Source organism: Aptenodytes patagonicus, chromosome 7 (genome assembly GCF_965638725.1).
Source record: "Aptenodytes patagonicus chromosome 7, bAptPat1.pri.cur, whole genome shotgun sequence".
Classification (NCBI taxonomy): domain Eukaryota; kingdom Metazoa; phylum Chordata; class Aves; order Sphenisciformes; family Spheniscidae; genus Aptenodytes; species Aptenodytes patagonicus.
In genome coordinates this window covers 38,371,288-38,385,913 of record NC_134955.1, presented here as the reverse complement: position 1 = coordinate 38,385,913, position 14,626 = coordinate 38,371,288, and the positions used below count along the sequence as shown (strand labels likewise).

Here is a 14,626-nt window from a genome sequence, read left to right as displayed (position 1 = left end):
ATAAAATTCAGTGCTCTCTAAAGAACTATATTTAATGCATACCACACTGCTGAAGTAAATTAAGCATAGTTTCAATTAACGCTTACATTTTAATTCCACCTCTCCAATATTCCAATACTCTTCTAAGAAAGAAAACAAAAGGAAAAATGCTTTTACAATTTCTCCAAATGCTATACCCATATTCTAGTAATCAAATAACATTATAATTGTTATTTTGAGAATATTACTATGCTGCAAGAAAAGCATGGCAGATATTAAGGATTAACCTGATTTTCTATTAGCTAAACAAGAAACAGTTAGATGCAGTACCTTAGTAATACAAACATGACATAAGATTTTATGTCTTGTGACAAACTTGTGCTAGATTTTTATTTAAACAAAAGGATTTGTTGATCATTCTGGGAACGCAAATGGTTCTTTAGAAAGCAAAGAGCCATTGGTGTACTTGAAAATGTCCATTAACAATCATAAGCTGGAAGCAGTCACCAAATAACCACAGCCACAGCAGAAAGTTGTGTACAGTGCCCACCAGGCTTTATTAGTTGCAAATGACAAACCACGGTCTTACTCCCAATTTATTGTTTCTACAAACTTTAGGAAAAACAAAGAGCTGAAGGTATCAATGAAATACAGCCATATGCTCAGAGTCAAGCCCTTTCAATAGGGTATCTCAATTCAAACAGTAATGTGTGATAACACATTATCAATAGCAAAACAAGTTCATTTTCAGCGACGGAAAAGCCCTTTTAATGTGTCCCACACACAAATTTTCTCTCCTTTCCTGATCTGGTGAATACTCCAAGTGCAGTATCACGCAGCCCATGAGTTTCTATTTCCATGAGTACAGCAGTAGTTAAGAGACTTCCTTCAGACTAGCCCAGACAACTTCTCTGGCTTACTACTAGAGTAGCTTGTCCAAATGGCTTACCCAAGTCCCGGCCAGGGACACCACTTGAGATGTCTTTGTGGAAGCAAGAGTAAATCAGGGGCCTCACACCAAAGCACATGCATGCTCCAGCCAAATCCCAGAACACAGCTGATGAGTGTTTGCCACCTGGCACCCTGCAGGCTATGCTCACCTTAGAGCGAAGGTCAGCTGAAAGCTGCCTGGCAGCAGGAAGCCTGGGTGGGATTTCCTCTTGACCTTTAAAGCCAATCGCCTGCTGCACTTCTAGGCTATTTACTGCTGCTGCGGGGAGAAATGAGATTTCCTTGTAAAAGTTTTTCTCCATAAGAACCACAGTCTGCATGGGTATCAACTGTCTGCTGAGAGCTGCAAACAGTCATGTGTTAATTGCTTAATTGTCTGCCCTGATACTGCTGGGGGGAGGTTGCCCTAGGTTAGTATTTTATAGAATCAGGCCCAAAGGCTGCTGCAATAACTAAGAAGAAAGGGAGTCCATAAGAAAAGCTCTCTTCAGCCAGAGCAAACAGCTATTTAGCCCAAGCTCTCTCTGAGTGGCTAAGAAAGTATATTTGGGGGAAAAGCACAGGAACAGGAGAAGCACCTGATAGAACTTCTGCTGGTACAGCCCCTCGAGCTTTCTGCAGCTTAGGAACCTCCTGAACTAGAAGGAGTAGACTCTTCTCCATGCTTAAATCCTTACGGTTAAAAAGCAGCAGGTAGCAGACCTGCTTTCAATAATACCAATGCACAAAGGCTTGTATCCACTAGATGCTGTGAACCTGACAGCTATTTACAGCCATTTAGAAGGATGAGTGTGCCTATTGCCAATATGCGCTAGAAGAGAGTGTGATAAATGCAGAGGACAATTTAACATTTTGATCTAGATTATTAGAGAAAACAGTACTTCATCCATCAAATTTACATCTGTCCTATCTGGGTATTTATCGGTATAGTTCTGTGCTATGTAAGCAGAACAACAAAGGCAGTGGCAGTAGCTCCAGGAGCTTTGTGATAAGCTTCCACTGTGTCTATATGTGCATAGGTGTGCTTAGCACAGAAGAGATTTTACTGCCATGTAACTCCAGCTAGCCCTAAGCATCAATCAGGCATGACAAGTTACTGCATAAGACCAGGTTATTCTTGCTAGTGCACGTTTCCATGACCGTAAGAACTTCACCATTGCTGAAAGAACAAAATGACTAGGGTCAGGCTGCAGTGGGTGACAGTGGTACACTCTGTGATGTGCGCTTGGCTCCCTGCAATACACTGATATGACTATTAAGTTCACTGTTTTTTTAGTAAGAATCATTTAGGAGCACTGTGTTATATCCTATTAGAAAGCAAAGCCATTGTATTTAACCATGAATATGCTAGGGAGTTAATTTAAAATTCCCTTACTGTACACATCACATGTTATTTTTTCAATTAAACCAATTCAGTATTGGAATACAGCATAACTATGTTTCCTTGAGTACTCTCACAGGCAGTTGAACATCTGGAGGTAAAAAAAGCAACAATAGAAAAGAAGAGATGCCATACAGGTTCTTTGTATCAAGCTGAACAAAATTCCATAGTCCCTACATGCTACTTGAAAGTGGATATAAAATATGTCTGAGAAAGGAGCCGTAGAACTTGAGACTATCAAGATAGGACAAGGGGTTATGAAAATGTATAAATATACTCAGGGGGGAATTCTAGGGTGCCATTGCTGCCATCTGCAAGATGTGTTTCTTTTCTGGGTTCCACTTCTGTTGCTGTTAGTGTAAAGTGAATATTACATTTTTGTTGCTACTTGCACCGTATGCATCTCAAAGGTTTGCTTAGTCTCAATTAAAATTAGATTAATGAAGCTCCTCTTCAGAATTTTTAGTGTCTTCAAAAACTTCCTGTTTTCAGGAAGAAGCCTACACCAGGATAGAAGTGGGAAAGAGTGCAGGGAACGTAGGGAAGCAGGGAGAAAAAAAATAAAAAAGGAGTTATCTGAATAGGCTCCAGGTCCTACCAGCTTAAAGGCAATGAAGCATTTGTCAGTTATTCCAGTGGTCCACAATCACTTCCCAAAGCTGTAACTTACATCCATTTTTTACATATTTTACGTAAAAAGTAAAGCTGCCTCAAGCACTGTTGGCTTGTACGAGTTGGTCTTGCTCAGCACATCACGGAGTGTCTCAGCGACCTTGGTTGAATTGCAAGGGTGAAGTTTTTACACTGATGAACTGGTTTGGAAGGAAATAAAAGTCACGAGTGAGCATTTTTGCACTGTCAAACACCATTCTGTCCCTTCTCATCTTCCTCTCTTAATGGGGATGGTTAGCATAATCATACTTATGGCTGTTACTGCCCGTGCACTTATCTATACGGAGGTGCCTGTATATAAAGGTAAATAAATCTGAGGTCTGCTCTTACCTGAGTTGGCCTTGGGAGTGTTTTTGGAATCAAAACAGTGTGTGAAATGCAGGAGTTTGCTTCTTTCTTAAAAGTTCCCTACAGAATTGCCATGGTACAGCAGCCAGTATACATTTTTCACATACCTAATACATTTTGTCTGACTGTCTCATTGTATTTCATGAACATTAATGAATTAAGTTTCAGGAAGGAACCATGTAAAGACTGTAATGATTAGTGTCATTTAAGGGACGATTTGTGTAAAAAGAGGCTAATGATGTAGCCAAGTTTATTCAGGTGTCAGTGGCAAAATAAGACATAAAACCTCTGAGCCCTAACTCACAGATGATCACTCAGATCACAAGCTCCCCGGTGCCGTTTCAGAAATATCACCTGGTTACCTGTTTTCTGTAATATATTTAGGCATACATACAACTAAATTAAGCACTTTCATGCTGGTTTCAATCTTGATATTCCATTTCCAAGATTCAAACCAAGCAGTTACCCATCTCTTCTGAACATGTATATCGGCATCAGTATCTGAAGATGCATTAGCCGAAAATCATTAACTCAAGTAGCAGCAGAAAGATATGAATGCTAGAAGAGAATACTGGTTTGCAATTGTTCCCATATATCCAGATGTTTTCTATGCCTCACGCACTGAGACTAATTGTGACAAAATTCTGAGAATGTCTGGCCAAATTCTGCTGTGATGTGATGTGAAACGGTTTGCACCTTTATGTCAAAGCTAAACTCACTTTTGATTGAGGACTGACACTGTACCTTTGTATCATTAACAGCTGGGAGCTTCCCACACCGTATTCTTGTATATATGATATCACATTACAGAAATGGCTAAAGCCCCACATTCATAAAGAGGGACAGTCTAAAGTAAGTTTGGATAACACCTCCTCACCACTACAGCAGCCTTCTGGAATGCAGAGAACCCATGACAAAAGAAGCAAATAAGTGTTAAACGAGGTGTACGTAGGGAGCAGTGTTAGTTATGGTCGGCTCCTCTAGTGGCCATTGTCCAACGAATGGATTTTTTGCGCTGTTGCATCTGTGAAAGAAAGTTGTTGGTTCAACTAGCTGTGTAACTCCACTCTTGCTCTTCAAATTCTGCAGCCTTGAAAGGCAAGTGGGCCATAAAAATACAGTGCTTGGCTCAGTGTATTATTTTAATTTAAATGGACTCAGGAGATGTATTATCTCCTTGGATAGAGGCACAGTGGCTGATGAGAGTGAATGGCTTGATTTCCCTAAAGTTCTTCTGCAGGTGGGGTACAGTTGCCATCCTTTGATTGCCAGGAAAGAAATGAGGGCTTTGGTTTCTATACTCAGGGCAATGCCCGCAGTATGTATGGATAACGGGAGGATTTGCCGGAGCCCTATTTCATACCAGCACTTCAGAACTTTTTACTTGGTTCACATGCACTTTTCAGCAGCATTAACCTTAGTCCCCAAGACGAGAAGCATGTGGGAGTGTGGAGGAAATGTATACGTTCTTCCCAGCCCTCCGTTGGACAGAGCCCAAATTCCTTGGTGTAGGAGGGCTATGAGGTTCAGAACTGGAAGAAAGGGTTCTGGCAGACACAGCCAACTGGAAAGAGAGCGATCCACATGCAGAGTTCCTTCCAAAGATGAATCAGGGTGAAATGATTTTACATGTTCTTTCATTGTCCTTCCCACCTTGTAAACATTCCTAAAGCCTGTCTGTAAGCCCTGCATAAAGAAGTGCTAATATCCATATGTCAGTACTGGAAATGGTTTCTCCCACACCTAAAGAGCCAAGTTCATTCCGTATGTAATTCCACTCACTAATAGCTTTGCAGGAGGAAGGATACCGGCCCAGTAAGTCTACCCAAAAGCTGCAAATTCTGCTGAAAACAGCTGCCTGCCTTGTGAGTAGGATGAATCACCACAGACCTCGGTTGCGCAGGCCTTTGCAATAGATTCCTCTTCACTTCTGTATGCAATTCTGCCTGCAAATCTCTAAATTATCTGGACACCAGCTGCTTGAAAGTCTTGAAAGCCCCATTATAGGAGATAAGGACAGCAGAGCAGCCCTTGCTCTCAGTTGTTAAACTATGTCCATTGAATGCGTAACTGTGCTGTGTTTATATTGTATTTATCCTACTGCGAGGCATTTCTTGATTAGCTGCAATATCCAGGAAGGATTTTTATTCTTTCTGATACATTTCTTGATTTTCCAAAAGGAGGAATGAGTATTTGCCTTTCTTTGCTCAGTCAGTCACAAACTAGAACTAGGATGTAGGTCAGAGTGAACCGATGCACCTCGAGGTATTAAATTGCTTCAGTGTCTGGTCAGTAAATCTTGATCCTATGGTCAGAAAAAGCTGAATGCCAGCTTTACAGTAAAAATGGACCAGCAGGGAGTTTCAGAGAAGCTAGGGGGAAAATTTTCATAGGATCATGTGGGAATGTTATTTAACAAATTCTCTTCTATTACAATGATTCTGTGACCCTGGTGGTGCCTTCCAGTCTTATGTTCCTATAAATACCTTGCTTAAGAACTAATTCCTCTTGACAGTCTGACAGAGCTTCAGCTCACAATAGAGCATCTCACCAGTTAATCTTATGGCTAATCTTAGCATTTGATTTTTGTTTTCTGTTACTGTGTTATTCTGGACAACAAGATACTGTTTTTAATATTACCTGTTGCGAATTTTTAGTTAATGAGTAAATAAACTTTCAGCTCCTTCAACAACAGATGCTCTGAATTAAAAGATCTGAAAGTAACATTCATATTCTTTAAGCAAATGGTGCATTCTAGGATCCTAAACTATAAATGTAATTATAAATCTGTACAAAGTCCAGGTAAAAGAATTTGCTTGGGACAGAAGTTCACCCTTACAAGAAGTATAACATCAGACATCGCAATTAGTCTTAACTAAAAAAACAGCAGAGGAAAAATCTTAAGAATGAATGAAGATTAGTTATTTTAATCACACTACAGCTTTTTAAAATTTGCTTTTATGATGGAATAAAACAGGAGACAACATAGTTGTATGAAAATGAGCTCATGAGCTGTGCTGAGAAAGAGATAAACAAGATAAACCTGACACGCTCTTGGATATCGAAATGTATACACAAAACTACTGCTATTTCCTAAGGGGGGGGGGGGCGTGGGGGCAGAGACGGAGCGAGAGAGAAGTTAAAGTGAAAATGTCTATTACCAGTTTCCCTGTGCCCAGATAGGGGCATGAGGAAAAGTCATTTTTATAGCCAGCCTCTCTAATACTACTTAAGGAGTAAGACCTTTCTCTCTTCCACAGTCTGTTGCACGGTACTCTATGTGGTGTGAGATTAGGGCTTCTTTAAGATGTTCTTTCTTCTTCCCATTTTACCTAATGCAACAAGGCGGGGAGTTGTCAGGATTTTACCAGGCAACAGGAGAACTATTTTTTTCCCCCTAAATCTGCAAATGCCTCCTTCTCTGCATGTTGTTGCACAAATCCCTTAGCAAAAATTTCATTTCACTTTGCTTTAGCTGTCTAAAAGGTACCCTCAGCACCTAAAATCCTAATCCAAAGGTCACCTCTCCTAATTTAGGCATCTAAATTTGTTCTGTAATGAATACGCCCCCACACGTCATATCTCACCTACCATACATTCGTCTCAGGATCCTCCTCCTCAGCATATTTCATCTAATTCTAAGACAAATGAGTTAAATGAGTAGACTATGGAGTAAAAGAAGATGACTAGTACGGGCTAGATGTCTGACTTTTAGGCAACTAAAATTAAAAAAGATCGAGCCCATGCTTCATTCAGTTTTCTTCTGTGTAAGACTTCACACCCAATTATCTACATGAGGTACTTTAGATCCTAAATTGAAAGATCTTTTTCAGCCCAGAATCTACAGGTGACAGCAGAAGATACGGCACTTTGTCTGCACGTTTCGGCAAGGATTCCTTGCAGTCCGCTTCAGTCATTTAATCTAAATTAGGAGTAGACTTGCTCTAGACTTGCTCTATAGCCAGTGAAGAAAGGCAAGTACCTTCGGAGAAGCGCATCTCTGGGTGTGCCTGCATTTCTCCACTGACAAAAGAGGAAGCCTCAAGCTGCTACAGTCCCATCTTGGGTACTTCAGTTAAACGATGGGATGAATCCACGTATATCAGCTGCAATGCTGGGGCTTGTAATAAATTTGAAATCCACTTTAAAATCTTGCAAGTATAATATAAATCATATGTCAAATTACATACAGTGCCAGTGGTGTGTTTGTGTGGTGGTATGCATACACATGTATGCATGCACAGTTTATGCATGCTTATACTACAACAAAGAAAAACAGCCTGGTAACATAGCCTGCAAAATAATGAAGCCAGTTTTCAGAAAGATGTGGGAAACCTTTACATGCAGATCTCAGGATGAATTATTTTTAGGAAGTGAGCTTTATCCAGTTGTACAAAGTGGAATAATACTTCCAAAGCCAATCAAATGCAATATTGCATTTGTTCTGGTTGAGTATGATTATATGGTGAGACCATTTTGATCCAATAGAATAATAATAATAATAAAAAAGCCTAGTGGTAATAAGCAAAACTTTACTACTGACCTCTGTAAAGACTTATTGCCAAGACTCATATTGTCAGTGACATCCAGGATCAACAATGCTTGCAAGCAGTGGACTCAAAATGAAGTTGTCTGGTTTTGGCAACAAAATATTCTGCATTTAGCAAAGGCATATGTTTCAAACTCAAATGACTTCACTTCAAATTAAAGCAAAAAAATGTTTTGAAGTGTAGTCATTTGATAATCATTTGCTTTAAAATAAGCAACATATTTCTATCTAATGGGATCCACATCTTTAACAAGTGAACCAACAGTGTGACAAACAAAAAACAACCTGCTCTTAAATATAATTCCAAAATAAATTACATCTAGCTCTTTTTTTGTTGTTGTTGTGCTCTGTTTTCCTTTTTTGGCCGCCTGTAGAACTCCCACAATTTTTTCATTGCTACAATGACAAATGCTATGAGAAAAGACCTGGTCCACTGCCAGAAATCTACTCTAGACTTCAGTATATGTTTCTGCTTTCAAGAGTCAATTGTTTTCCTTCTCTCCCAGGGGCCACTAGCTACCTTATTACCAGAAAGAATGACCCCTTGACAGCGCAATTGAGATCCAGAAACTCAACAAAATTGTAACCCCTCCAGTGGCATCAGAATTCTAATCAACAGCAGAGGGTCTGGAAGACAAATGTACTTGTGTAGAAGGCCACCATATTAGAAAGTGGCTTCTCTACTTGCAAAGAAACCTATTTCTATTCGGTTTCTTTTGATATTTTTATTACCCCCTTTCTTGTAACCTTTTCATTGCTAGTGTTCTTAAGGCAGAAGGGTTTTCACAGCATGGGAATTATCTGTGCTCAGTTTACACAGTTTGCTGCCTATTCCTTCTCTTGCAATCTATTTTGCGAAGCGTACAACTAGACATGGGAGGCCCCTAGTCATTACTGATTTTTTCTCTTATTCAGCTTAACTCACTAGCAGAACGATTGTTCCATCAGTATCTTTATTGCCACGTAAGAAACACGGGTACAGAATCTCCAGCCTTGAAACTGCAGTGAAGAATGAGCTCGGTATATTAAGGTGAACTTTACAGAGAATACACCTTGCACTTGCAAAGGCATGCACTGAAATACTGTCATACGATAATATTTCTCAAGTATAATTATGACTAAAAGTATTCAACTTATTTGGTGGATCCTTTTGCATACCCAAGATCTGAGAAACTAATGTTGTTTCAGATAAATACATTCAGATAAATATATACAAAGATGTTTTGGAGCAGAAGACCCTAGTCTAGTTGTTACATCTGTACACACGGAGCCCTGCCCCAGAGTCTTGAGGTTACCAACATCTGTTTCTCTAAATTGCCTAAATGTTTTTCTGAAAATGTTAGCAAACTCTAAGAAAATCTCAGCATGAGTTAAAAAGTTCGAAAAATGTCTTTTTCTTGTGATTTTATTACCAGGATTACCTGACATGTGCGTTAGAAGGAATTTTTTTTTAAGAACATCCAACCAAATGGTAGAAAACAAGGTACCCATGAACTAAAACATTGCTCCCAGAGATTCCGCCATCTGACTACTATTACGCAGAAATTGGGAAATACTTCAGATGATTGTAGGAGGAAGTTTCTCAAGATATAGAAGGATAAAAATATCTAAAAAACAGTCAAAAGCAGCCAGCGTGGCAGAACACAAGCACACAAAACCCCACTGCCTTTAACAGAGCTTTGGGTGAACGCAGGAATTTGCAGAGACAGGAGTCTTCAAACAGCATCATGGCCTGAGGTGCAAAAAAACCAGAAACAGTGTTCTGCTGAACACGCGCTGGGAAGAAGGACATGAGAAGGACAAGAAAGCATGAGGTCAAAAAAAGAAATGTTTTTGTTACCTTTCTCAGACAAAAGTCATCACATTTTACAAACAAGAAAATAAAAGGTATTAGACCCCTACGTGATCCCTGGAAGGAGCAGCAGATGGCCAGCCTCGCACCTTCGAACAGGAGCAGCACAAATAGCAATAATGTGATTTTTCCTGCACTGTCCTACCAACAAGATGTCACAGTAATGCAGAGAAAGTGCCGAGTGCTCGCCCGACTTTCCCTGCTGAGGCACAACAGTTCTGCTACAGACAGGCGAGAGGGAGGAGGTTGTGAAAAGGGCTCTTCTGCCCTAGAAACCAGGCTGCGATCTCTGGCAAGGGCAGCTGAAGTAATGTTTTGATTTTTAGGTCACTGCCTTACAGTAAGCTCTGTGTGACTGAGCTCTTCCCTTGTCAACAGTCATACTATGGGGAGAGCTGCTTTGCACGTGTGTTTTGCCCTTGCAAAACTAGTCGCAGGATCGAGGCCTTAATTAATAATCAAAAGGGGAAAACTGACAAGTGCATCTTTTGGCACTTGTATCCAAAAACGTACGGCCTCTTATTGTCTTACGTGTTAGGTCACATCTTTTTAATTTCTATTCAAAAGCCCAGAAGCAAGTTACACAGATTGCTCACATGTATGAGTACCATACATTAAAAATAACATGCTGAAATAATGCTGTCAAAGTACGAGACCTACCTGACTGATGGAATACTCTTCTAAAAAAAAGCAGCTCTGAGCTTCCCTTAAACAGAATGAAGGAAAATCTAAAGATAATAATGAACAAGAAAGTAGCTTCTTCTGCCAGACCCATCAAGTTAAATGGCTCTTTGTATTGTTCAAAGTGTGTACACTATTGTGTTCTGTGGCAGAGGGTAAAGAGAGGGAACTTTCAGTGACGTTTTGATGAGACAACAAATAAAAATAATATTTTGACAGAGAGCTCATCCTATTAAAAAAAAAAAAGCATTTCTCTAGCTCAAACAGAAATCCCCTTAACGTGAAGAATATTGAGGTTGTATGTAGAGCCTTCCAGTAATACTTAAAGGAAATGTGCCATTCGCAACAGAACATGCAGCATGACTAAAGACCCTAAGTGCTTGGCATCATTTGAGCTTAGTTTTAAATAACTATGATAGACATTTTCGGAATATGTTTCCTGAAAGTAGTGTCAAGGATTTACTTCAGCATTAGCTTGTGCATGCCGATAGGTTGAACTGGTGCTCATATACCCAATAAATACAAAAAGGATTAGTTTCTGTGTACATACAAAGTTGGGGGTTTTATTTTTTTTATGCCAGTACTGGGATTTGTTTGCCCTCCTGATGAAACGTTTACCTCACTCTGCCTCATCAATATTAACCTCGCAGATCAACAGATCTTCATATCGACAGACTAGAGAAGTCAATATCTCATTATTATTATTTAATAAGTATTTCATTGTCAGTAACGGAGTGAGAACAAACATCTGTGCAGTATAATGGCATGCACTTTAATTTTGCAAGGTTACTGTCTTGCATATGTTTGACAGAAGAAAGCTAACCCAGAGTAAAAATCCCCCAGTAATATCAGCATATAAAATGACAACATGTTGAAGGACATTTAAATTGAACAAAACAGGGTGTTTTTTTAGTCCTAGTTTTGATATACAAATGTTGGATGTGTTTTACTGTGGCTTCTGACTATGATTGATAGGAGATGCATCAATTTCAAGGTTTGTGAATTTAAGTAAATTGTTGTCAGTGGTATCGCTTCTTCTTTTTTGTATTTTTTTTCAAATTATCTCCTTACAGAGAATAGTGTATTACAAATTGAGACAAGATATACATAAAGCATCAATTTAGCTTGAATATCCACTTACAATAGTAAAAAGAAAACAGTTGTGATAAGAATGTGAGTACATCAGAGTTGTTCAGAAAACTCCAGAGTATTTAAAAAAAAAAAAACGACGCTTATGATTTTTCTTCTAAATAAACTTTGCTGTTTCTGTTTGGAAAATACTTTGCTTGCCTTTCCATTCAAAGGAAAAATATAGTATTTATTAAAAAAAGAAAGAAAGGGTAGCAGTGGATTTTAGAGACTTCTTTTATCTTTGTCCTCAGAATTTAATTCCATCAAATTATATATTAGCAAAAAAACCCCAAAACCTGTATCAACTCTTTGCAACCTGTGGGGAGTTTATTAACCCTTCATTGCTTAGTGGTAACGCTTTATTTGACTGAAAAGCCTAAAGAGCTTCCTTTAAAATGGACAGTGATTAAACATCTTACAGCAAAGCTTGCTATAGTTCCAATACCTTCAGAAATTAGCTGTGTCTGATTTTAAACTAATTTTCCCTAGACCACTTCTTATCTGATGACGTCTGACTTAGGATCTGATGAAATGCACAGATACTTTTTATTATGTTTTCCAACACATGGTCATGACTTGTTTCCATGTATAAGTGTGTTATGTCTATGTATCTACATGCCTGTCTGTATGCATAAAGCAATGTATATGCTATTTGTGTGTGGTTTTGGTTTTAACATCAGATTCTATAAATGAGTAAAGATACTATCTTCATTTTACTGTTCTCTAAAAGGGGCAACATGGAATGGATTCTGTAAATCTAACTATACATGTTGCTGATTAAAAGCTGATGGTAACAGTTAATATACAAGGGGACAGCCTAGTTTTTCTTCTAACATTTTTTGAGGGAAAAAAATGAAAATTAGACAGAAAAGAGCATTTCCAGATGTGACTGTATAGAGCTTGATTTGAAGCACTTTTGTTATCTCCTTAATAATGCATGTAAGAATGCTCATGTGAAATGTTATGTTAAAACTCAGTCCTAGTAGATATTTGCGCTTATGAATTGATTCCTTATCCATATTTTATGGAGAAATAGCTCGGCACTGGATTGCAGCACATTATTTTCCAAACTCCTTATTAGACTCTGCGTATCTCTCTACTGTGCCTCCAGGCTTAAATTAAAAACAAAACTTAAGTAAAATTTAAAGAGACAACATTCAGAAACTTGTTTTTTTACAAAGCTTCTGAAAGTTCATAATTATTTTTGTCCCTAATAGGCCTGCCCTTGAAATAATTTGATGGCTAGGTTTGTAAATCTGCTTGGAAAGATCTGGCATCCCGTAACCATTAAGGGGAGTATATATCACAAAAATGATTTTGCATATAAATAATGGTATACAGGATTTGGCTTAAATTGTCTGCTTTCATTTGATTTTTTTTTCCTCTAAGATAATTTGGAGGGAGGCAGGAAGATCAAATTGAACACCATTTGGAAATGAAACTTGGATAATTGAGCTAAGTACGTTGAACTTGCCAGTCACCTGTGACCTTCTCCTAGTTACACATCATTTCAAATAGCTAGAATGAGAGGGCCTGTGTAGAGTCGTACAACGTAAATAGAGCAAGTGGAGTTTCACTCTGGGACCACGTTATCCCTTGTAATCTGCTTACTTTGTTTTTATTTAAGATGAAGGGACCCGAGCTCAGTGCACCACTGCCTTGGGAAGGTGCTCGGCCACCCGGTATGTTCAGGGAACTCGGTGGAGGAGAGCAGGACGGGCACTCCGGGAGGGCCACCGTGCAGGATGGTGTGGGAACAAAACAGCACTGGACCTGCAATAGGTGGCAGATTGAAGCTTCACGGGTAAACTAGAGCTCACCCGTGGTTAGATCTCCTTTACAGACTGCCACAACGGAAAGTTTGCGGTCGTCCCTGTGTGTGAACCTAATATTTTGCTGTTCATTTTGAAGCGATTATTCAAAACACCTTGGCAGCTGAACCCTCCGTGCTTTCAGGATAATTATTTCTAATCGTGATTGGCAATAATAGTAATTGCCATATTCAGCCAGCACCCAGCTGTAACGATTTTTCTTTATTATTATTATTTGGGTTAACAATCGCTACTGACAACAATGTCTCCCGACCCTCCTCTCCCTCCCCCGAATATACAGGGAAATGAGTAACAGCGCTCTGCAGCAGCCGTCGGGTGGGCCGCTTCCCCCCCTCCCCTCCCCTCCCCTCCCCGTGGGCTCGGCGGGGATGGGGGGGCGAGAAGAGGGCGGCTGTCCGGCGGGGGGGCCAGGTCCCTGCCGGGGGGCTGGTGTGAGAGGACCGGGGCGAGCCGGGCTGCCGCAGCCTCCCCCCACACCCCCCCGGCGGAGCAGGGGCTGAAGCCGCGGCTGTAACGAGCCTCTTAATAAACCTCCGGGTCGATGATGCATCGCTCGCTAGTGAATCTTCGCGGGTTTATTTATTTTAACTAAATCGCCCAAATGGATCGCAGCTCCGTGTTGACTCTGGCGAGAGGCGAGGCGGGGAGCCGGGGGCCAGGGGGGGCCGGCGGAGCTGACAGGTCGCCCGGGGGTTGCGGCGTTTCGTGCTTGCAGCGACCCTCTGCAACTGCACGCCGCCCACTCCGGGAAAGGTCCCCCCCGCCCCGGCGGTCGCCCCCCTCCCCTTCCCCTTCCTCCTCCTCCTCCTCCTCCCCCGCCCTGCCCGGCTGCAGGCGCCCTTCTAAGGGAGAGCCGAGCGCAGCCGCCGGCCGGAGCGGAGCAGCCCCAGCCGCGGGGCATTCCCCGGCTGGGGCCGCCCGGGGCCGCCGCCGCGCCCCGCCGCTTGCGGGGAAGTCGGGGGAGGGAGGGAGGGAAAGGCGAAGGACGAGTGTTTCAAACCGAGGGAAAAGGTGGCCCGCTAGCGGATTTCTAAAGTCGACGGTCATTAGAAGGAGGCGAGGGTCAGAGCTTCCCCGGCCGGGACCAGAGGGGCGAGTATCCCCGCGCTCCTGGGGGCCGGCACCCCACCTCTGTGCCAAGGGGCAGCTTAGCAGGGAACAGCGGCCGGTCGCCCTCACGACCCCCGGGGGTAACTCAGGCGGTAAAGCCAGCCCAGCGCTTCTCCTGACCGCTGAACTTAACAGCGTTT

At 41.2% G+C, this 14,626-nt stretch overlaps 1 long non-coding RNA gene across 2 annotated transcripts in view; it reads right to left on the bottom strand.

Moving 5' to 3' along the window:
* The window catches only part of LOC143162839 (uncharacterized), a 46,419-nt gene that overhangs the window by 22,218 nt on the left and 9,575 nt on the right, over window positions 1-14,626 (bottom strand). The window lies entirely within an intron of this gene.